At 40.3% G+C, this 24,203-nt stretch overlaps 1 long non-coding RNA gene across 2 annotated transcripts in view; it reads left to right on the top strand.

Annotated features, from left to right (window-relative positions):
• The first annotated feature begins 1,736 nt into the window (after window positions 1-1,736).
• LOC138175291 (uncharacterized) overlaps window positions 1,737-24,203 on the top strand; it is a 168,350-nt gene continuing 145,883 nt past the window's right edge. For both annotated transcript variants that reach the window (XR_011171964.1, XR_011171963.1), the window contains exon 1: window positions 1,737-1,855. This is a non-coding gene — a long non-coding RNA (uncharacterized lncRNA). The remainder of the gene's footprint in view (window positions 1,856-24,203) is intronic.

Below are 24,203 nucleotides of genomic sequence, written 5' to 3'. Positions count from 1 at the left end.
CAAGTAAATGCTTTTAAAATGAATGATTCAATGTCTAGAGCCAAAAGGTATTGACTTCAAAGATGCAGGGTTGCCATGAATTCTAGGAACATTCTCACTTCATGGATTTTTCTATTTTCCTGGTGCCTTCTAACTCTAGAATATACAAATATGAAACATCAGATAATCATAATTTTAGATTTTATTGCATCAAGATATTATTGTTTACTTTGGATTTTCCTAAAGCTTGTCCTTGAACTTGATCCCTGAGGGGAAAGACATGATCCTTTCCATCTTATAGGAGGCAGAATGATACAGAGGGGATTGGTCATCAGAAAACTTCATCTCTAAGATGAAAAGATTATACTAGGTGGTCTGTAAGGTATCTTTTTGATCTAAATCTATGATCCTGTGGTCTGGGCTAGAACCCCAGATTTGTCACACATTACATGCAGAAACTTGGGTAAGTTACTTACTGAGGATGGGCTTTGGTTTCCTAATTTATAAAATAAGGGGGGGATTAGTTTACATACTCTCTAAGGTTCTTTTGTGCTCTAAATGCATTTTCTTATGGTTCACCCATAAGAAAGTGGGTATATCTTTACCTATGAAGATGTCTGGTTCTTTTGAAAACTGAGATATTCACTGTTAATACTGACTTAGGAAGATTTGGAATACCCAAATACCAGAAAATTCACAACGTGGAGCTAACAAGACAGTAAAATGAGCCAGTTTTACTGAGGGGAGTACAGTCATGAAGATATTCCCTCTCCCCGCTAAGAACATGTTTTTGTCCCTTTGTTTATGATCTCTCTTCCCCATCACATGAAAAGAGGTCCAATCAAGAAAGGGAATCATCAGGAGTGGCCAAACAACAAGCAGACAAATCCCTGGGCAGTGCCACATTCTGGCTAGGAATGTTATAACCAAGGTATTTTAGGCTAGTCACAAAGGAGTCACTTGAAATCTTCAGTATGTGCCCAGCACATAAATAATGTGAAACCCTCTTGCAACTTAGCCTCTTTGTAAAAGTCAAAATTTACCCTTCAAAGAGGGGCAGGCATCCAAGCTTTCAGAGAGGAACACAGCCTGGGATAAGAATCTTGAGATATTTAGCACTGAAATCCTTCTGGAGGAAATAGATAGAAGTACTCATGTGGGACTCCAGAGCATCTCTGTTTGTTTGGCAGACAAAGCCCCTAACACATCCATTGAGCAGGCAATTCATGGACTTTTAGTCCAACTGGGTCATACCGGCCACCAGGGAAACTACCTGAGGTACAGCTGGCACTGCCCGACCTGGGACAATAACCTTGGCAAAGGCTGCCATAGGCTAGACTCTAAAGGACTTTATGTTCCTCTTTAGTTTCAAAGCCGGATTGGTTCCTATTTGCTTTCGACTGTGGCAGGCATAAAAACCTTTGGTTTGCTTCTCAATTGTTTTAGGATGTGGTTCTCTGAGTAAAGCGAGGGTTTTATTGTTGCTAGCTAAGAGAAATCCACATATCTGAGTCAAACCTGCTCCAGGCTCATCTCTAGCCTTCCTTGAAGTTCAGTTGTTTTGGACTAATTCTGAGGGGGGGGGGGGGGGGGCTGAGGGTGAGAGGGTGCGTGCTTTGTAATGTGAGGGGATTTTTGTGTTCTAATCGATTCCATGTGGGTACAGAACAATCCAAGAAATACAATATAGTTGCCAAGACTGCAAAGGTCAGGGGGAAAATTTTTGCTGATAAACTGAGAACAAACCTATAAATTGTACAGAAACAGCATACGGCATGTTATTAAAACATCAACAAGAGACTGAAGTGGCTTGGGGATGACTGTGTGAAGTGTAATTGCAAAAGCAGGAAATAACGTGTTCTCAGCTCTCCTGTTGGTAAGCCATTGATCTTGCTGCTGTTATTGATCGCTTCTGGCTTTTTGCACCGTCCTGTCTGGACCTGTGATTTCACTGGCATAGGGAACCTGGAGGAAGCGGGGGGGGGGGGGGGAAATCTCCTTTTGCCAATATAATTGTCTGGGGGTACTGAGAGATTAAATTTGCTCATCAGGGTCACAGAGTCAGCATGTGTCAGAGGTAAACTCTGGTCTTCCTGGCAGTGAGCCTGGCCACTATACCATAGCTCTCTACATTGAGCTTTCTTTAGGCAGCAAATTGGATTAATTCAAGTATAATCACAATCATCCCTAAAAGTGAAAGTCAAGGGCATATAGTGGCAGCCACAGGCACAGTCCCCAGGGAAACAGCTTCATTATTCCATTCTACCATGATACTGGACTGTGTGAGATAGAGCCTTGTGTTTAAGAATGGGGAAGGGAGTCAGAAAGGGGAGGAGTCTTTTTGTTCTTCCCTATTTTTCCCCTTTGAGTTAATACTACCCACAATTCTGGAGCAGTTAGGTGGCACAGTAGACAGAGCCCTAGAGTCAGGAAGAACTGAGTTCAAATGTATCCTTAGACATTTACTAGCTGTATGACCCTGGAAAAGTCATTTAATCTCTGTCTGACTCCATTTCTTCATCTGTAAAATAGGGATAATAATAGCACCTACCTCTCAGATCACTGTGAGGATCAAACAAAATACATGTGTAAAGTGCTATATAAATGCTAGTTGGAGTCATTTATCTATCTTTATTTGGTTATCTATTCCTTCCTTCCTTCCTTCCTTCCTTCCTTCCTTCCTTCCTTCCTTCCTTCCTTCCTTCCTTCCTTCCTTCCTTCCTTCCTTCCTTCCTCCCTTCCTTCCTTCCTTCCTTCCTTCCTTCCTTCCTTCCTTCCTTCCTTCCTTCCTTCCTTCCTTCCTTCCTTCCTTCCTACCCATAACCCCAAGTTATCTTGTACAAAAGAGGATTGCTGTTGATTTATTGACAGTGAGCTCTACACTGACTGAGAATAATCTCATTTGTCAAAATAGCCTCCCTGCTTGGGTTTCAATGAAACCAAGAAAAAAAATTAAAATACTCATTACCTATTGTGGCTTTACCTATCACCTTGATGGGTAATCTCTCAAGGAATGGGATCAATGTGACTTTTAGATCATTAACCATGTGTAGGGAAAAAGAACATTAAACTAGAAGTGAGAACAGCTAACTAACTTTGCCAGTACATCACACTGTCTGTGACAAACCACTCCATTTTTTTTTTCTAAACTTCAGTATCATCGTCAATAAAATGAGAGGGTTAGACTAGAGAATGTCTAAGACCTTTTCCAGTTCCAACAATCTGTGGTTCTATAGTAAATACCCACTGTGTGCCCAGCATTGTGATGATGAATAATAGGTAAATGAATGAATGGAACAGTATTTGTCAAGAACTTTTACTATATACAAAGCAAATAGTCAATAGTATATAGATAAAAGGAGTAAAAGACATAACCAGTGTTGAAAGAGCTTAGCTAGAGTGACAGGACTTACATTCATACTACAAGGAGACATGATTTCATTGATTTGGACATTCTCTCCATCAATGTAACTCACAATTCTCCCATGCTGTAATGGCTAGTCTTCATAAGCTGCTGTGGATGAAAAAGTCACCACCATATGGGTGCTCTAGACATAAACCTCTCTGGTTATGAGAAAACTGGTTCTCCAACCATAGCCATGAAGTCCACCAGGACTGAAATCCAGTCCTCAAAATTTGGTAGGACCAATCAGAACTTGAGATTTTGTAATATCACCTAAGAAGTCAGGCACCTACTATGTTATGAATGAGGCCTTCCAGAGGACTTTTATGGAAGAGACATGGGTCACCCTGATTTCTACCCAAGCCTGAATCATTTTGCATTAGATTCTCCTAATGGTGTAGAGAATGTAGATGTGATCACGATGTGCCTCTTTTGGTGTGAGTGGTTAGAAGAGGAGAGGGAGTCTTCATTCTTTCTTTGAGAGAGTTACTCAACATTCTAGTTTTGGAGCTAGTTCCAGAGAGGAGAAAGAGGGGAGTCAGATAGCAACTACTATGCGCCAGGCACCATGGTAAGTGTTTTTTACAAGTACTTTCCCTTTTTTGTTGTTTTTGTCTTTTTTTTGGAGGGGGGAAGGCAGGGCAATTAGGGTTAAGTGACTTGCCTGAGGTCACACAGCTAGTAAGTGTGTCAAGTATCTGAGGCCGAATTTGAACTCAGGCACTCACTCCCTATGTGACCCTGGGTCAGTCACTTAATCTCAGCCTCAGTTTCCTTTTCTGTAAAATCAGGAAATTGGAACTGGTGATTTCTAAGTTTTCAATATTTACTTCCATAAATTTTAAATTTTTAAAAATTTTTCTCCCTCCCTCCCCAAGATGGCATGCAATCTGATATAGGCTTTACATATTAAGTCCTCTTTTATGACTTTAGGATTATTCTGTTTTTCTTAACTCAAAACAATCAGGATTTTACAAGGCTTGGAAAAGAAGGTAGATAGTACCAAAATCACTTTGTGCTTATGAGTTTTCCCAGGAGTAAAGTATTCTAATTAATTCCCATTTCCTCTTATTATTACAATGCACATTAGGACAAATGAGATAATTTTGTACAACAAAACCACTTGAATTCTCTGGAAAAAAAGGTGACACATCAATCAAAAATAACCTTAATTGCATCTCCCCCCCCCCCATTTGTTGGAAACTGTCTTCATGAACACTGGATATGGTTCTGGTCCCAATCCCCAACGTAAAGGGTAGCATATAGGTTTAGTCTTTGACAAGATATAGCCTGACTGAAGGCAGGGTGGGAGAGTTTCTAACTAGAATTTCCTTAACTCTTGCTACCTTTATTACTACAGACACATCTTGACTTGTTTCTGCTGATCTCTGAGGTGTATCCCAAGGTGAGTCATAGTGAGGCAGAGGGGATTTCAGGAGTAAACAGGATGAAGAATTTTCAGTTTGAAGAATCTAAAGAATTAATTTTTAGTCTGATACTTTAATTGTGGTGAGATCTGGGAATGAATTCGTGGCGGGGGTGGGGGTAGGGGTTCGGGGTTCCAAAGAAAGGAATCAGCCATGTGTCTTTCAATGTTGCAAAAATCCTACCCTTAATATTAGTATTCCATGGAAAACTTGGCACTTCTCAATAATATTCTTGGCCTCATATCGCCAATGACTGATTTCAGTGAGATAAGAAAATATTTGTTTTCCTTAGCATTTAGGATAGAAACAGGTCTTAAATGGGGAAAATGTCATTAAGTGAGGAAGGCAGTGCTTGACACATACAAAGCCAGGGAACGTACAGGAAGATGCTATATTCTTGAGATCGTGCAAAAGGACACTGGTTAAACTGGCTGTACTATTCAGATTGGGAAGCAAATTCTCCCCTGGTGAGTATGTATTTATTATTTGAAAATCTCCAAGAACAGGTGGAGCTTGAACATGAGTACGATTTAGGGGGACGTTGACTAAGCTGCCTTTGTGTCTACACGGTAAATCCATGTACAACCTAACAATGACTGGGGGATCAAGGACTACAGTATTGGTGGGTATCAGTGAACACTCTTGAGTTCCTGCTTTTGCAAATAGGAATAAGCTCCTGATTACATTTTTTGTGAGGTTGCCTTTTGGATGAAAAAGATTTTTCATTTCTGGAATAAAGAAAAAATCATAAAAGTCAGTCACTTCATTCAGGGCCTCTGTTTCCTAATCTGTAAAATGAAGGGATTAGATTAGCAGGGTACTAGGGTCTTTTCCAGTTCTGACATTTTGTGGTTCTCTGCTTCTTGTGGAGAGGTAGATATTTCTTCAGTCTTTATACACATTTGACCTTAAATCTCTCTATCCCCCCGAAGTCTCTTGAAAATCATCATTATCATTATTGTAATTGTCAACTACCAAGAAATGATTTTATATATCTGTGTAATATTAACCCATGTAACAGTCTGTGGAACCTTCATTAGAACAGCAAGAAAATGACCTATGCTAGGACTGTTTCTATCTGAACCCTATGAGAACAAGGTGATAATAGTAATTTTCAATAAATGTCATCATATAACATTCATAACCTCCAGATTGCATGGAAATTAAAACTGCTAAAATAAAGAGACCTCACAGGAGAAAGGAAAACTATCTGAGAATAGGACAAAACACACATCATCCTTAGGGGACTTCCTATCTGTTACCAGAGTTATCCCAAAGACAATGTTCCATAGAAGATCATAGTGCCAATGCAATATTCACAGTACTCATGGTCACCATGAATATACCCGCATGGTGCTCAATTACAAAATATAACAGACTCCATATAGAAGACAGAAGCAAAACATTTATCCAGATAGCAGAAAACTAAATCTCAATACCAAGAAACTGAATCCATCATAGCAACATAGGAGTTAATGCACCACAACATAACAGAGAGCCACACCATCCTTTAGCCTTCCCACAAACCAACACAAGTCTATCTGTCTCCCTTGGAAGCATATTCTCCTCCCAACCATCTAGCTTGCTCTGACTCCCAGTTTCCTGTTGGTTTCTTTCCACCCTTCAGTAAACTCCTCCTACCACAGGCTCCACATGATTACATTAGCCTATTAGGGGGGCAGAGTGTATATATTTGCCTTTTGGAGGGCAATTGGGGTTAAGTAACTTGCCCAAGTTTACACAGCTAGTTTTTTTTGTGTGGGTGCTGAGTGGCAGAGTATATTTTCAAAGCAGTGAAGGTCTTCAAATTCCCTTGGGCTTATTACGGGGCAGGGAAGATCTTCAAATTCCCATTACTATTACATTCAGTCCCAAGATCTTTCATGTCCCTTACATACGAAAATACATTAAGAATACATTTCATGATGTAGATTAATGAGAGTTTAGGGGTAACTGGTGTCAACAGAACTTTGCAACAATATAACAGGGATAATGGAAAAGAAGCACACAAAACAATATCTTTCAAAGACGAACTTTTTTTCTTCAATTATAAAAAAGAAATAAACAAAAAAAACCCAGTCATTCTATTATCTTTCACAATAATCCTCCAAACATTAAATACCAAAACAGCAATATCAGGCGCTGGATTATGTCAAGACCATTTCTATTTGAATTTCATAGAATAAAAAGATGAGAAGAAGAGCAATAGTCCTTTATTAATACATAGCACTTATATATATACATATGTAATCTATTATATTACAGCCTATTATATGGTTTACAGTATATATATATATTGTATAGGGCAACATCTAGCACTTTAAGGTTTGCAAAGTGCTTTGCATACATTGCTTCGTTGAATATTCACAGCAACTCTGTGAGGTTGATATTATCATTCCCATTTTACAGATGAGGAAGCTGAGGCTCAGAGGAATAAAGGGACTCCTCCAGAGACATGACCACGTGGGAATGTCAGGGAGTGTTCTAAGCCAGGTCCTCCTGACTTTGAATGCAGTGCTTGAGGTTGTCCATCTGCAGCATTAATTTGATCAAGGAGGGGACTAAAATAGGAAAAGTCAAACTCTGGTTCTCTCCCCTCTCAATGAATTTTCTTCTTTAAACCCTTGAGCCAGCTTGGTGTAGACTAGATCTGGAATAAGGAGATCCAATTACGTGATATTGGGCTCTTATTTTCCCTCCATAAGGCTTAGCTTTCTCATCCTCGAAATGAGAGAGTGGGACTAGATCTTCTAGCTCTAAGGAACGAATGAGCTGAAAAAAGAATTTTTTAATAGTTAATAGATAGCATGTAAATAGGGCTTTAAAGTTTGCAAAGCACTTTCTACATGTGAACTCATTTGAGAAGTGATGTCCAGGATCACAAGCCAATATATACCAGAAGCAGCCATGATGTTTCTCTCCTACACAATAGAACACAATGCCTACTCTGTGGATACCCTCTTACTCAATTCCATGCCGTATAAGTAGTCATTCTTCAGTCTAGAATGAACCTTCTGTTACTAATAAGTGTGTAGTCATCCTATACAAACCTCAATTATTCTAATATGTCAATCACATGTTCTTATTCCTATTCTTGGTACAACCCCTCCCCCCCCCCAACAATATCTTCTACTGGTTCAAAACAAGCTACAGATGACTATATGGGAGGCCCTGGAAAATAGTGAAGTTGGCTTCAGTCTCTGCCCTTTTTGCTGACATGTTCAGTTAGATGAGATTGTTACACAGGTGAAGTTTTGATGCAAGGTTTGGAAAAGTGTAGAATGTCAGAATCGCTTTTCCAAAAATTTCTTAGAATTGGAGAGGTCTGGCACACAAGGTTTTCTGTTTTTGTTTTTTCCTTTGTAAAGACACAGATCCCTGTGGGTGAATCAAGTCAAGCCAAACCAACAAACATTCACTAAATGTCTACCGTGTGCCTTAGGCGCAGCTAGGTGGTGCAGTGGATAGAATGCCATGCCCAGTGAGGAAGACTCATCTTCCCAAGTTCAAATCTGGCCTCAGACACTTACTAGCTATGTGACCCTGGGCAAATCACTTAACCCTGTTTGCCTCAGTTCTATTATCTACAAAATGAGCTGGAGTAGGAAAGGGCAAACCACTCCCATATCTTGGACGAGAAAACCCCAAATGGGGTCATGAAGAGTCAGATGCAATAGAAAATGAATGAGTAACGAGTGTGCTTTGCATTGTACTAAGTGCTAGCAATACATAGAAAAGCAAAAACCCAGTCTCTGTCCTCAAGGAACCAGTATCCAAATGGGAGAGATGATGTTCAAACACTCCTTTGTCCAAACAAGCTACAGATAGGGCAAACTGGAGGTGATCTCAGAGGGTAGGCTCTGGAATTGGGAAAAGCCTCTTACAGAAGGTACCACTCTCTCTCAGGTGAGACTTGAAGGAAGCCAAGGAAACCAGGAGGTAGAAATAAGAAGGGAAAAATCCAGAGAAGGGGAGCGGCTTGTGAAAATACAGGGAGTCAGAAGATGGGAATGTCCTGTGACGGAAAGAGAAGGAAGGCTGGTGTCCCTGGATCCTGGAGTATGCAGAGGGAGGGAGGTGTAAGAAGCCTGAAAGCATAGAAAGGGGCCTGGTTGTGAAAGGCTTTTTAAAAGCCAAACAGAATTTTTTTTTAATGTAATCATGTAGATAACAGGGGTAAAGATGGAATTTCTGGGATTGATGAGCTATTTGTGACATTTTCCATCATTACAATGATGTAGTTTCAATTTCCTGGATCAGATGGGGCTTGGGCCAATTTGTTGTTTAATGCAATCGACTTTCAATTATCCATGCTAATGGAATTGGTGATGGTAGGATGGGGGTTGGCTTAAACAATCCTGGACCCCTTTGTATTTGACATTGGAATGCATTGCATGGTCTTTGTGGCAAATTTTCCTTCCTGCTTATATTCTACTTTACCTCATACAACCAGAACAATTTCACTTTCTCCATGAATTTACCAGCCGATGATAGGGGTCAGAGCAGAACTGGAAAAAGTATGCTTCATGATAAGAGTGTTTGGGATGAAAAAACCTCATCCAAAATTTAATCAAGAACACAGAGATCTCTTAAGATAAGAACAGGAATTTATTCTCTCCCCTTGGAGAAGAGGGCAGTCTTCCCCATGACTGATCATGAGGATGGCGAACACCGTTTTTAAACCCTAACACAGCAGGGTCATTTTTCTCCCATTGTCCCTCATTCCTATTGGTTGGGGGAATGAGCTCTGGCTGTCCCTGACTCCCACTGGCCAGGAGGAGGGGCTCACAGAGGCAGGAAATCAGAAAGACTCTATAAAGGGCTTACTGCTGACAGCAGTAATGTCGGAGTAAGAAAGAAGTTAACAATCCAAGACTGTCTGAGAAGTTTTCACTTTCCCCCAGACAAGAGGAAGACAACTCATCTTTAATTTCCACCAACATTCTATTAAGGGTAATATAAAAATTGAGAATTTCCTTATTTACTGAATGACTGAAAAACAGTCTGACATGGTGAATCAAGGGCCAGACTTGGAGTCAGAAAGACCTGAATTCAAATCATACCTTTGACACTTAATGACCATATGACCCTAGGTGAGTCACTTAATATCTGGTTCTCCACCAGGCTATCCTCTAAGACTAAGTTATAGAGGAGCTTTTGATATGCATTGGTGAGGAGAACTTCATTCCTGAAGTCCCCTACTCCAGTAAAATCACAAATCTGGACCAAAGAAAAGTCCCCTACTCCAGTTAAATCACAAATCTGGACCAAAGAAAAGAAAACTTGAGCATCCACCAAATATTATATCCTACCTAGATTATAACCCTAGCAAACAGAGATTGGATGACCCACTTGTTAATATGTAACAATGAAGATTCCTCTCTGGTACAGGTTGGATCAGATGACTACTGAGATCTCTCCCAACTTTAAAATCTAGGATTCTGTGGTTCCTACTCACCAGTAGCTTAAATGCTAAGGTAATATGACTCAGCTGTCATGAACACTGAGGACAGAGAGGCTGCTTGGCATCTGGCTTTCTTCCCAGAAGAATCATGACAATGATTGGAAGTCAACAATTTCCAATCCTAGACTTTTTCTCTGTACTTCATGTTTTGGGGGCCAGCCCTGCAAGAAATCCCATGAGTCAGCCTGAGGAATCTGTCTCATGTGTGACCAGTGTCCCTCTCCTCATCACTGCTTCCTTTTTTTTTTTTTTTTTTGGTGTTTATTAAGCTTCCAGCTGTGTCGTCTAAGTTTTCCCCCTTGTTACTTCTCTAGTGCTGCTCTATGACTCTCAGACTTGGATTAAATTCCATTCTGTTGCATCATGATGATTCATTCTTTTTTTGTTGTTTTGAAAAAAAAAAGTCTCTTGTAGAAAGCAAGTCTGAATTGGCTTGGACACCCCTTGTATTGAACTTAGCAGATGATGTTACTCATATTAACGATCTTCTTGTGGGTGGGGATTCAGCTCATGAGTGTTTTGAGGAAGGGATGGCTAAATTACAGGTCACAGGTTTTGGAACTGGAAGGGACCCAAAGGATTATCTAATCCAATCCTATATTTTAAACATGAGGAAAATGAGGCCATAAGAGATAATGTATGTTACTTATGTCACAAAATTCAATTCCTTTCACCAAGTGTTTATCAAGATCCTACCATATGCAATGAGCACATTGTAGGCGGCTCAGTGGATAGAGTGCCAAGCCTGGAGTCAGGAAGACTCCAAGCTTCCTGAGTTCAAATTTCATTTCAGATACTTTCTGGCTATGTGACCCTAGGCAAGTCACTTAACCCTGGTTACCTCAGTTTCTTCATTTGTCAAATGATCTGGAGAAGGAAATGGCAAACCACTCCCGTATCTTTTCCAAGAAAACCCCAAATTGGGTCATGAAGAGCCAGGCATGACTGAAAAACAAGTGAACACTATAAGTAATGGACACAACCATTCCCTCAAGGAGCTTACCTTCTCAGAGGATGTGTACTCAGGTAAGTACACAGTAATGAATGTGTAGCAGAACACTATAGACTTATGGTGAATTGGGACAGACTTCTGTAGGAGCTGTCACCTGAATTGAGCCTTTAAGGGAGTAGGGAGGTGACATAGGATTAGATATCAGGCCCTCTGATTCCAAAACAAAGCTAATCTCCATGCTTATCTCTGCAACAGCTATATATCTTGATCCCATAGGCCAGCAACTCATCCAATAGAATTCCACTGGAATTCCCCTTAATTCATACAGTGGCTTAGAGCTATCCTGACATTCCATTCAGTGATGGTGCCCAAGTCTTTCATCCATTTAAGTGTTTGCAAAACTATTTCAAGTTGAACAAAGAGGAAAAGAATGTAGGAGGGCCATTCCCTGGGGCTTTTGGGGACAGTAGAGTCATGCTTCCATCCAAAGAAATGGAAACAAAATCCATGACTCCTGTCTCAGATAATGGAATGGTGGGTATCTTTGTTACTCTTGCATAATCAAGGGTCCCTACCCTAGTGTGGAACTGGAAGAGTTGACCCTCAGAGGTCATCTACTCCAACCTCTTTACTTACTTAGAGCCATGTGGGTGATATATGGCAAAATTGTATTTTAAGCTTTAACATGAATTTAATTTTTTTTCTTTTTTCTTTCTTTTTGGATGGCAATTGGGGTTAAGTAACTTGCCCAAAGTTACACGGCTCGTTTTTTTTGTGTGTGGGCGTTAAGTGTCTGAGGCCAGAACCGAACTCGGATCCTCTTGACTCTGGGATCGGCGCTTCACTCACTGCGCCATCTAGCCACCCCCGTGGATTTTAATTTTAACATGATTTTAATTCCTGTGCACTCTTCCTACTAGGTGTGATTGAATATAGGAAGATGTGAAAGATATAAATGATTTACTACAGCTAAGTGGCACAGTGGATAAAGTGCTATCCCTGGAGTCAGGAAGACCCAAGCTAAAATTTGGCCTCAGACATTTACTAGCTGTATGACTCTGGCTAAGTCACTTAACCCTGTTTGCCTCAGTTTTCTCACCTGTAAAATGAACTGGAGAAGGAAATGACAAACCACTTCAGAATCTTTGCCAAGAAAATTGCAAATAAGGTCACAAAGAGTCTGAAAGGACTGAAATGACTGAACAACAACAATAACCACTGCCTTAGAAAAATAATTTCAAATAAGAGAGGTACTATAGGACTGGAGAATGTTATCCTTATTTTCAAAAAAGAAAATATAAGAAAAGAGAATGGAGTCTTTAAACTATAGTCCTGTGAACTTGCACTTAATTCCTGATAAGATTCTGGAATGTATTATTAAAGGGATGGCTAATGAACATCTGGAAAAGGAAACAGTGATCCTATTAAGACAGTTTGGCTTTATCAAAAGAAGGTCTTGACAGACTGATCATCTTTCCTTTTGTGACAGGATCATTTGATAGACAGATCAGAAGATTTTGTTTGCATACTTTACTTAGGTATTAGAAATCTCTCATGCAATTTCATGGAAAAGAGGTGAAATTGGGCTAGACGATAGTACAATTAGGTCAGTTCAGAATTGCTTGCATATCTGGACGTGAAAAAGTATTCATTAATAACTTCATGTCAGTTTGGAAGGACATCTCCAAAATGTGGTTTGCTCTCCACTATTTGGCATGTTTATCAATATTTTGGATGAAGGCAATAGATGGTATGGTTATCAAAACTGTAGATAATGTAAAGTTGAAAGTTCTAGCAAATAGGCTGCACTACAGTCAAGATTGGAAAAGATCTCAAAAGAAGGGAATCAGCATTTTTAAATCACCTACTATGTCCCAGACCCTGTACTAAACACTTTGAAAATATTGTTATTATTATTATTATTTTTTTGCCTTTTGGAAGGCAATTGGGGTTAAGTAACTTGCCCAAGGTTACACGGCTAGTTTTTTGTGTGGGTGTTAAGTGTCTGAGGCTGGAACCAAACTCAGGTCCTCCTGATTCCAAGGCTAGCGCTTTACTCACTGCGCCACCTAGCCACCCCACTTTGAAAATATTATCGTTTTTGATCCTCACAGCAACCCTGTGAAAGGGAAGTGCTGTTATTATCCACCTTTTATAGATGAGGGAATTTAGACAGACCAAGGTTAAGGTTAAGCCCAAGGTTACATGGTTGGTAAGTATCTGAGGTCAAATTTGAACTCAGGCCAGTTAGTTAGTTAATGGAGATTTATTAGATTCTTATTATGTGCCAGGTACTGTGTGAAGCCCTGGGAATTAAAAAAAAAAGATGTCTCTGCCCTCAAGAAGCTTATGATCTAATGCAGAAAGGAAATACATACAATGAAGCTTAAAGGTGGTTGTAGTAGTGATGGTGAGGATGGTCTGTGTTGGGCTGGGGGAGGGAGGGAAATGTAGCCAGCATAGGACATGATTGAAAAATCCAAAGGAATCCAGCCATGTGGAAGACAAAGAAATGGTGCTGCCCTCCTTAAATGAGGGTTCCAGGAGGAACCCTCCATTTCTACCCTCTCCATTCAGAGGTAGGGGATCCGGGGGCAAGAGATACTGATGAGAAGTGAATTCTAGGGTGAAGTGATCTTATAGGATGATGGAGTTCATGGGGCATGATGAAGAATTACAAAGGGGTGAATCTGAGTGGGAAATGAAGAGTTGGCTGGCCTGGGTGACCTTCTTAAATGTCTTAAAGATCTTCCTATTTGCAGGCCCAACATCCCATCTGCTGCACCCTCTAAGTGGTTTCTTGACAGGCTGGAACATTGGTCTGATTCTAATAAAAATGAAATTTAATTTGGAAAAATGTAAAGTTTCACATTTGGGTTTAGAAGATCAGCATAGAAAGTGCAAATGAGGAGGTGGGGCATGACAAGATAACAATTCACTTGACAAAGATATGGCGATTTTAGAGTCAATAAGTCAGCATTGTAACATGCCAATCAAGAAATCGTATAAGGAAGGCCCTCCTTGAGGGTAGGGATGTGTCCCTTGCTCACAGTAGGATCTTAATAAATGCTCCTTGAATGGAATTGAATTTTGTGACATAAATAAATCACACCATCTCTTAAGGCCTCCATTTTCTCTAGGGTAAAACGGAGGATTGGATTAGATGTTGCTTGAGGTACCTTTCCTGTAATTTAGCCATCCATTCCTCAAAATACTCTTGAGCTAAATCCCCACCCACAAGAAAATCATTAATATGATTAACATCATCTGCTGAGACCTAGACTAAGTAAAACTTAATGTTGTTAGCCTTATGGTACTGCTGTGCTCTGATCTGGTCAGACCATGTGTGGAGTATTATGTTGAGTTTGTGGCAGTGAATTTTTAGGGAGGATATGAATAAGCTGGAGATCATCCAGAGTACAGCTTTAGTGAAGGGCTTGGAGTTCATACCATATGACAATTATTTAAAGGAATTGGGCATATTTAGACTAGAAAAGAAAAGACTTAGGGATGAGTATTGGACATAATGTTGTTCAGTCATGCTTGATGCTTTGTGACCTCATCTGGAGTTTTCTTGGCAAAGATGTGGCAATGGGTTGCCATTTCTTTCTCTCACTCATTTTGCAGGTGAGGAAACTGAGGTAAAGTTAAGTGACTTGCATAGGGTCACATGGCCAGAAAGTGTCTGAGGCAAGATTTGAACTCAGGAAGATGAGTCTTCCTGACTCCAGGCCTGGCACTCTTATCTGCTGCACCACCTAGTTGCCCATTGGGCTTCTTCAAATATTTGAAGGCCTTTCACATGAAAGTCAGGAAGGTAAAAAGTATTTATTAAGTGCTCACTATGTACCGTTCATACACCATGCTAAGCACTGTGGAACAAAAATTTAAACAAAAAGAAAGACAGTCCCTCTCCTCAAGGAACTTACATTCTAATGTGGGAAGAAAAAGGAAGAGGTGATAATCTTGTTTTACTTGAGTGTAGGAGCAGAACCAGGAGAAATGGGTGGAGATTGTCAAGAAACAGATTTAGTTTTATGCAGAGAAATATTTCCTAACAATTAGAGCTACCCAAAAGTGGAATTGGTTTGTTGGGTACTGGATTCCTTTTTGGCTGGAGGCCTTCAAGCAAAAGTTCAGGGACCACTTATCAAGTATATGGTAGAGGTCATTTTTGTGCAGGTATAGGCTGGGCTGGGTGACCTCAGAGGTGCTGTCCAGTTCTGAGATCGTCATTCTGTCACCTGATTCCTGATCCAGAACCCCTTCCACTGTGCCTATGGCCTGCCTTTCCACATTACTTTACCCAAGAGTTGGGAGCATTACTGAGCACTGGTGGTAATAACAGTATAAAGCAGGCTGGTCTTACATTTGCTAGGTGGTGCTCCAAACCTGAAATCAGGAAGATCGGATCTGAGATACTTACTAGCTGTGTGACCCTGGGAAAGTCACTTAACCTCTGTTTACCTCAGTGTCCTCATCTCTAAAATGGGAATGATAATAGCACCCACCTCTCAGGTTGTGAGGAGCAAATTATAAACTGTTTAGCATACTGCCAGGCACATAGTAGGTGCTATATAAATGCTAACTCTTGTTGTTATCCATAAATCTGTATAATCTGTTCCATAAAATTATAGCATTATCTTCATATTCCAGAGGTCAAACGTATTAGTTCTCTTTATGGTCTGGAGGCACCCAGAACTTGCCCAAATTTCCTTGATGATTTATTAGACATTCATTTAGCTTCTTGCTTTTTCCCATGATCTCTGGTCCACAGTGCTATCAATATCAATTTGTGTAAATATCCAGTCCAGTCGACTTAAGTTCTTGTTGAGAGTCTTGGGGCTTGGGTTGATCAGAGGAAGAAAGGGATCTGAAATCCTGGTAAACTTGGAAGCCTCCTTTCTGACCCAAGTGAAGGCCAACAAATTTTGTAAGAATGGACAGAAAAGCAACTCCCAGGTCAAGTGTCTGGATACTCTGGTGGGAAGATGCAGAATGCCACACTGCCATCTTTTCCATCTCCAATTAATCTGATGGGGGAATTGGACAAAATAACAACTGAGCTTACTTGAATATCACTGTTTTGGGGGATGATGTTCCTTGTGGGGAGTGATTCAGAACACAGATGGAGAATGGAACAACTCCCCCTGCAGACCAGTATCACATCTGGGCCTTTTATCTGCTTCTTCTTTGGGACCCATCCATCCTTATTGCCTCCACACCTCTCTCCCAGAACTCAAGGGACACAGAGAGAGCATTGCTATGCAGCAGTAATCCTCTGTGCTGTAAAATTATGCAGGGAACAGAAAAATATGTCACTAATGCTCTCTGATTTAGGCTCTGCCTGACACAATGGATAGAGCATTGCACCCGGAGTAACGAAGAACTGAGTTCAAATCCTGCCTTGCACACTTACTAGCTGAGTGACCCTTGGCAGGTCACTTAACCTCTGTTTGCCTCAGTTTCTTCAAGTGTAAAATGGATATAATAATAACACCTTACTCCCAGGGTTGTTCTGAGGACCAAATATGTAATAATTATAAAGCACTTAGCATAGTTCCTGGTATAAAGTAAAGGTTATATAAATTTTAATTCTTATTATTGCTGTTAATATTTGCTAATTTAGGCAGCAAGATGACACCATGGACAGAGGCCTGAAATTGGGCAGATCTGAATTCAAATGTGACCTTAAACACTTGCTAGCTGAATGACCCTTGGCAAGTCACTTAACTTCTGCCTTCCTTGGTTTCCCAAACTGTAAAATGAAGATAATAATAGTACCTACCTCACAGGGTTGTCAGGACAGTATTTGAAACTTAGTCGGTGCTTTAAAAATGTTTGCTCCTTTCCCCCTTCTACCTGATTATACAAAGCAAAACAGGGATAGAATGCTATCTATCACAATTCCTGGGGTGTTTCCCAGACACTAAAAAAAAAACCATCCAATTAGTGGTAGGGTTTTTCTATTGAGGTGGATGAGAGGTTTGGGAAGATAAGGAAAGTTCCAAGTTAAAAACAAATCAAACAAAAAAAACCTACACCAAAGTTTTAGTTTCCTTTGCAAATAGGAGGGATCTAGAAAGTGTTATCACAGTTAGGGGCTTAGTTGGAAGAAAGAATCAAAGAGCCATTGTATAGAAATGTTGAGGGCTTAGGGCCAAGTGATCAGCTGATTTGATCCAGACCTAGGTATGGTTTGCATTGAGTGAGATGTGTTTGAAGTATCTGGAAAGCAGCTGCAGCAGTTAGGATAGCAGGAAGCCTGCTAGATTCAGAGACAGTAGACCTGGGTTCCAATCCTGACTCTTCCACTTACTACCCCTGTGGCCTTGCTCTTTCTGGGCTTCAGTTTCTTTGTGAAATGAGGGAAGTTTGGACTAGATCACCTTTAAGAAGCCCCCTTCTGCCTCTAAATCTATGGCCCCACTTTCTGCTTTCTCCAATGTCATCGTTATAGGTGACTCCCTCCCATGGCACACATCCTAACCCCTTCTCATCCTAGCTAACACTTGTCTGTATCCATCCATAAATCCTCTATCCTTGCTGCTTCTAGTAATGCCAGACATGCTGGACCTCTTCCCCTGGAGTTTTTGGTTTTGAGAGGCAATAGAGGTAGAGTACAAGACTTTAAGTCAGGGACACCTGAGTTTGACACTCAACTCAGATGCTGCTGCCAAATGACCTTGGCAAATGACCTGTCCTTTCCTAGCCTCAATTTACTGATCTCTAAAATGGAGATTATGATAGAGCCTACTTCACAGGATTGTTGTCAAGATCAATTGTGTATGTATGTATGTATATATGTATATATATGTACGTGTATATATGCATACACATACACACATAGAAATGTATTGCATGAGTTATGTAATATATGCATACATGGATGTAATCCATGTATACACAGATTCATACATGTATATATGCATATATATACACATATAAATTTGAAACATCTTGAATTACTGCTATATAACATCACTGGAAGGATGTTTAGACAGCTGGGTGGTATAATCAATAGAGCTCTGGGATTGGAGTCAGGAAGAACTGAGTTCCAGTCCAGCCTTTGATACTTAATAGCTGGGTGACCTTGGGGAATCCCAGATGTTGGGTGTTGTGAAGATCAAATGAGATGTTTGTAAAGTGCTTCCTAAAAATACTATATAAATATTTTCTATTATTATCATTATTTTTAGAAAGTGGGCCTTTGTTTCAGGGAGAAGTTTGCATCTCAGTAAAAATAGTTGTGCGATTTCTCAAGGGAATCTTGGCTGCTTTTCTCTTACTATTTTGTTCTGCGTCCAGGTTATCATCTGTGCATAGGGCTGTTTGAGCTGTCTGTATGATCTGGTGTACCGGTGCTATGGGCTGTGCATTCATCTGCATGTCACATACTAAGCATCATGAACCTTCTTCCATTTTGGTTTTCCCGTGTGGATAGTTAGGCCAAGTTCTCTTGTGTGATTATGGATCTTATTTAGGAAGCTTTACAACATACATTCATGGCTATGGCTTGTATCTGATTTCTGAGGACCATGTTAATTAATGACTCTAATCATTAATCCCAGACTGGTCCATGGTGATGAACTCTTTGTCCATGGCAATCATGGGACAAAATAAAATAAAGCAGGCCTTTGGTCATTTGTGCTTTTCTTGCTTCAGTCTCTACAATGAATGTGGCAAAGTGATAGAAAAGGGAGCAGAAGGTACCAGGAATTCCATTTTTATCTGCTTCTTCTTTGGGACCCATCCATCCTTATTGCCTCCACACCTCTTTCCCAGAACTCAAGGGACACAGAGAGAGCAATAATCCTCTGTGCTGTAAAATTATGCTAGGCCAGCTAGAAGCATTCATGTAATGATTGAGGCAAAAAATGGATTGTCCAGGATTCCTACCTGTAGCCACAGGCAAGTCCTCGCTGAAAATGAAGATGGGCTGAGGATTTTGAGGAAAGTTATATGGCCTGGAAGGGGCCTAGCCTAGACAGTTCAGCAGTGTCTTTTCTTGGGCAGTTATTAAGAATAATGCTAATGACCCTTTGACATGGCACCTGGATTGGAGCTGTGCCCAGAGCTGGTGATGGATGGTGTTCTGGTTGGATATTAGGGAAATATTCATTTAGAAGTATTTGGAAATGCCTCAAAAATGTAGATTGACGACTGCTCAAGTCCAGCTCAGCCAGGGACACAGCTATACATACTGAGCTCAAAAATGCTATTCTTTCCTTGCCAGTGACAGAACCAAATAGGAGACTCCTTGTTTTCTTCCTGAAAGGGAAATTCCTGGACACAAGAACGACTGCTTCAGTTGAGAATGCCATCATTTCCCTGACTGTTTACCCAAAAAATCGCTGATTATTTCTCCCTCATGTTTGGCCTCAAATGCCATCCCACTGAGGACCTAGCTGGGCCTCCCTCAGGCCTGTTACTGGCCCACCCTGGAACCAAATATGACACTCTTAGAATTCTGGCTGCACAATTGCCCTTTTCAGTTTGAGTCTGAAGCACATCACACGGCATCACCCTCTCCATGGATGCTGAGGGCTAGTGGCATCTTGAGTGAGCATGGCAGGCAAGCTTCTGTCTTAAAGCCGAAAGGACCACACAGAAATTTTCATGATTGATTCTGTTTTTACAGGTTCCCTAAGAGGGTGCCGCCATAGCCATTCAGAGAAAGTGATTCTAAGAGGTTGTGTTAACAAGCTTCTTGTGGTCAGAAAGTTCTTTATGTCTAACAATAATAATAGCTAGCATTTATATAGCACTTGAAGGTCTGCTGAGTGCCTCATAAATATCATCTCATTTAATCTTTATAATAATCCTAGGAGATAGGTGCTATTATTAGTCTCATTTCACAGATGAGACAACTGATGCAAACAGAGGTTAAGTGACTTGCCCAGGGTCATAATAACAGGTAAACATCAGAGGCTGGATTTGAATTCATAACTTCTTGACTCCAGACCCAGCCCTCTATCCATTGCTTGATCTAGCTGCCTGTCTATCCACTCTGCTCCTTACTTTACATTCTGTGACATGAGTCTAGAGCAAGAAAGGATCTCAGAAGCCTCTGACCTTTTACAGATGTGGAAGAAAAGATCTAGGGAGATTAAGTTCACAAAGCAATAGGGGTGGGATTTGACCACAGGTCCTCTGACTCCACAGACAGTGCTCTTCTACCATACATACCACAACGTCTCCCTTCCTTCTTGTTAAGATTTCAAGAGGGTTGGATAACATACAGCCCTAAGTCTTTTCCTTGTATTTGTTTTACTGACTAAAAGGGAAATAAGAATGAGAAGATCTGGTCCAGTAAGCCATCCAAGAATCCCCAGTCCCTTTCTTCCTATAGGACTGTTCTTCTGCCCTTGTGTTAATAGGGGGAGAGGGAGAGGGCCCTGATTGATTCAGAATGAATGTAAATAGGAATTGTTTCTGTTTTGGCCAGAAACCTTGAGGGTCTTCCCCTCCCAGTTTGATTTTTTTTTTTCTGGACTAGGATAAAGAAGTCACTCTTTGCCTCATTTTTTTCAACCTAGCCTTAATCACTGACTGGGTGTTGCCTCAGTCAAACTGAAACTTGCTAAAGACCTTAGCTTTTTTAAAAGGCCAAGATTTTCCACTGCATCCTGGGCCATCTCCAGTCATCCTGATGTGTATCTGGCCACTGGACCCAGATGGCTCTGGAGGAGAAAGTGAGGCTGGTGACTTTGCCTAGCCCTCCCTTACTTAAAAGGAATTCACTTGCAAGTCATGGCATCACCTCCATGATGTCATGGTCCTTTTTGAGAATGAAAGACAAGCAGCAACAGCAACAGTGGAATAGTTTACATAACTCCATGTCTTCACTCATCTTAAAGCTCCTGAAGTTGCCACTCCATCTAGCTGATATTGATATACTGCTATGAGATTTCTAAAGCACTTGAAACACTAAGGAGTATTCACTACAGTGTGATGTAGTGAATAGAGACCAGATGTTGGATCTAGGAAGAAGACCTGGGTTTGAATCTTGCCTCTGACATGTATTAACTGTGTGATCCTGGGCAAGTCACTTAAGGTAACTCTTTAAGGCTGAAAGTTGCACATAAGGTGCTTATCTGCATCGGTAAAGGGAGTCTCTTGTCTGGGAGATGTTATGCTAATTAAATCATAAGTCCAGTTCCTGGATATTTACATATATTATCTTATTTGAGGTATATGTGAGATAAATGCTACAGTTATTGTAATCCTCATTTTAGAGATGAGTAAACTGAAACTGAGGGAGTTTAAGTAACTTGCTAAGAGTCACAAGACTAGTAAATATTTGAGGCAAGATTTGAATCCGTGTTCTTGTGACTCCAAGTCTAATGTTCTATTTGTCACATACCATGATGCCTTTTGGTATCATCACCTGACTGCAAGAGTGTTTAATGTGAGAAAACCTCACTTTAGAACTCAGAGCCGATAGCTTAAAAATTGCCCAAGGCTGTACCACTTGGACTGTTTTAGGGAGCCAGTATTTAAATTGCACTTTTTTTCATCTCAGAGCTAAAGAAAGTTAACCTGATTTCCACATTCTGTGTGAATGTATGTGACCCACAGGGACTTGTTCCCCTTTGTCCTCCATGTACCAGACTTCTAGGTTTGTTACTACTTAATAGTTACTTAATTTGTTACTACTTAATAATGTTTCTCCTCCATCATATGCATACATGAGGTTATATTGTGTGAGTCTTCTTTTCCCCTCCCACTATTATATTGCCTAGAGCTGTGGGTGGTACCAACTAAAAGGGAGGAAAAGAGGACAAAAAGAAGACTCCTCCCCATTCTCACTCTCTTCCCTCTTCTCCTTTACACAATGGCTCCATCTCATACCTTCCAGTATCATAGTAGACTATACTTGCAATGATGAAGCTGTGTCCCCAGAGGTTGCCATTATATGTCCCTGACTTTTGTTTTGATGAATGTTATGAATTCCTGTTCTGTTAGGATCATGTGCTTTTTATTGCCATTTCCCACCACCTCAAGCTTCAGGGAAGTAATCTGGATTCTCACAATGGCATTGTCTGAGAAACCTATATTCTCCCAGGTGTCGTCCCTTCTTGGCATTTAATCACACAGTGGCATTTAATCAGACAGTGAGGATCTGGCTTTTTCTGAGATAAAGTTTTTGACCAAAAGTTAGTTATAGAGAAAGCATTGATCTGTCCAAGGCTTGGTAGTATTTGGAATATTCTTTGCTCCTCCTTGTCACTTTTAGATTCTTCTACTACCACCATAATTCAGCGATTTCTCCTTTGAAGTTCATTCAGTCAAAATTTTCTACCCTATCCAAATCATGGTGGCTCTTGCTTATCAGCACCCAGGTCACTCTCCCTCCTTTTTCAAGGAGTTCAGTACCTGGCTCACCCTCTTTCTAGCCTCCCTACCTCCTGCCCTTAGCTAGGAAACTTTAATAATACCATAGATGTTCCCTCAAACCCCCTCTTCTCCCAATTCTTCAGCCTCCTTAGATTTCATGACATAGTCCTTCACTTCATTCAACCACACATAGGAATAGTCACATACTATATCTCATCATTATCCATAAGTATTTCTCTTCTCTGATTAGAAACTCTGACATTCCCCTACCTCACCATAACCTCCTATCATTCCATCTCTCCCTATGCCTCACTTCTCCCAATCCTGTATTTTTGCCCTCCAATCCCTCCCCGCTCTCAAGTCATTACCCTTTCACTGACTTCACTTTCCTCTCTCTCCACTATGAGCCCAAGACTTAGCCATTTCAACTCTGTACTCTGTTTTGCCTTTGAATGCTTTCCCCACTTGTTCTGTGCCTGCTCATCTTCTGCCCCCATGCCTCTCACTTACCTCTCTTAGAATCCCTGTCTTCCATCAAAACTCCTCTTAAGCAACCACCTCTGATATCTCTCAGCTTCTAGGGCTCGTCCTAAAGTTACCTTGTATTTTCTTTGTATATATTTTGTATTTACTTACATGTACATACATTGTTTTCCCTTATGGAAGGTAAGCTCTCTGAGGGCAAGAACTAGCTTATTTTTTTCTTTGTGTTCCTAGTATTTAGTCAAGAACAAGTCAATGAGCATTTATTTTTCTTGACATAAAGTGTATTTAAAATACCCAAGCAACATTTTTACAACATCAGAATGGTGTAACTGGGCTATGGTGTAAATGATACAAGAGTAAAAGGGGGTTGGCAAGTTTTATGGTACTGTGCATGATTTTGTAGAGAAGATGTTTAATACATACAAACACAGGAGGCTGTTAAGGTGCAATAAAAACAAACATTTGCTATATTGAATCCTTGTACATTTCTGTAAGTTAGCTTTCGGGAAAGGTAGAAAAGAAACTGTGAGATTACATAAATGTGAGCAATGAAATTATGATTTAAAAAATACATTGATAGTCTCTGTTCAAGATGTATGTACATTTAACTAGATAATTCTAAACTAGTCGTGAAAGCTTTTTTCAGGGTAAGTGGGAAGAAAGCAACAGGTGATTGTCCCATGTCTCACAAAAATAGAAGAGTTTTACTTGATATTAATAAACTCAATGAGCATTTCTTAAGTATTTACTATATTTTGGGCACTATACTAAACCCTGGGAACATAAATAGAAGCAGAAAGAAACACAGTCCCTAACTTCAAGAAGCTTACATTCTAATGGGGTGTGTGTGGGGGGGAAGAGAACAAATAAAAGAATAAAGAAGGGGAGGAATAGTATTATGCCTAATCTATAGCAGATATATAACAAATGCATACTGATTGATAGATTTACTGACCCAACTAAAATTCAATATCCACAAAGCTTTGAAGGGATCATTGTGGAAGGTAGTTATTCTCAAGGTTAGAGTTATAACATTTTGTTATGTCTCTGACTCAGGTTATCTCATAATTCTCAAAATTTCCTTCTAAAAGGAAATTTCTGTGTACTTTGATGTTTAAAATATCAATAGATGTCCTGTTTCTAGGGGTAGTT

Source organism: Petaurus breviceps, unplaced genomic scaffold (assembly GCF_028583685.1).
Source record: "Petaurus breviceps papuanus isolate PSGF00001 unplaced genomic scaffold, PetGlider_PUasm1.0 77, whole genome shotgun sequence".
NCBI classification, from domain to species: Eukaryota; Metazoa; Chordata; class Mammalia; order Diprotodontia; family Petauridae; genus Petaurus; species Petaurus breviceps.
This window is presented reverse-complemented; position numbering and strand designations above follow the sequence as displayed.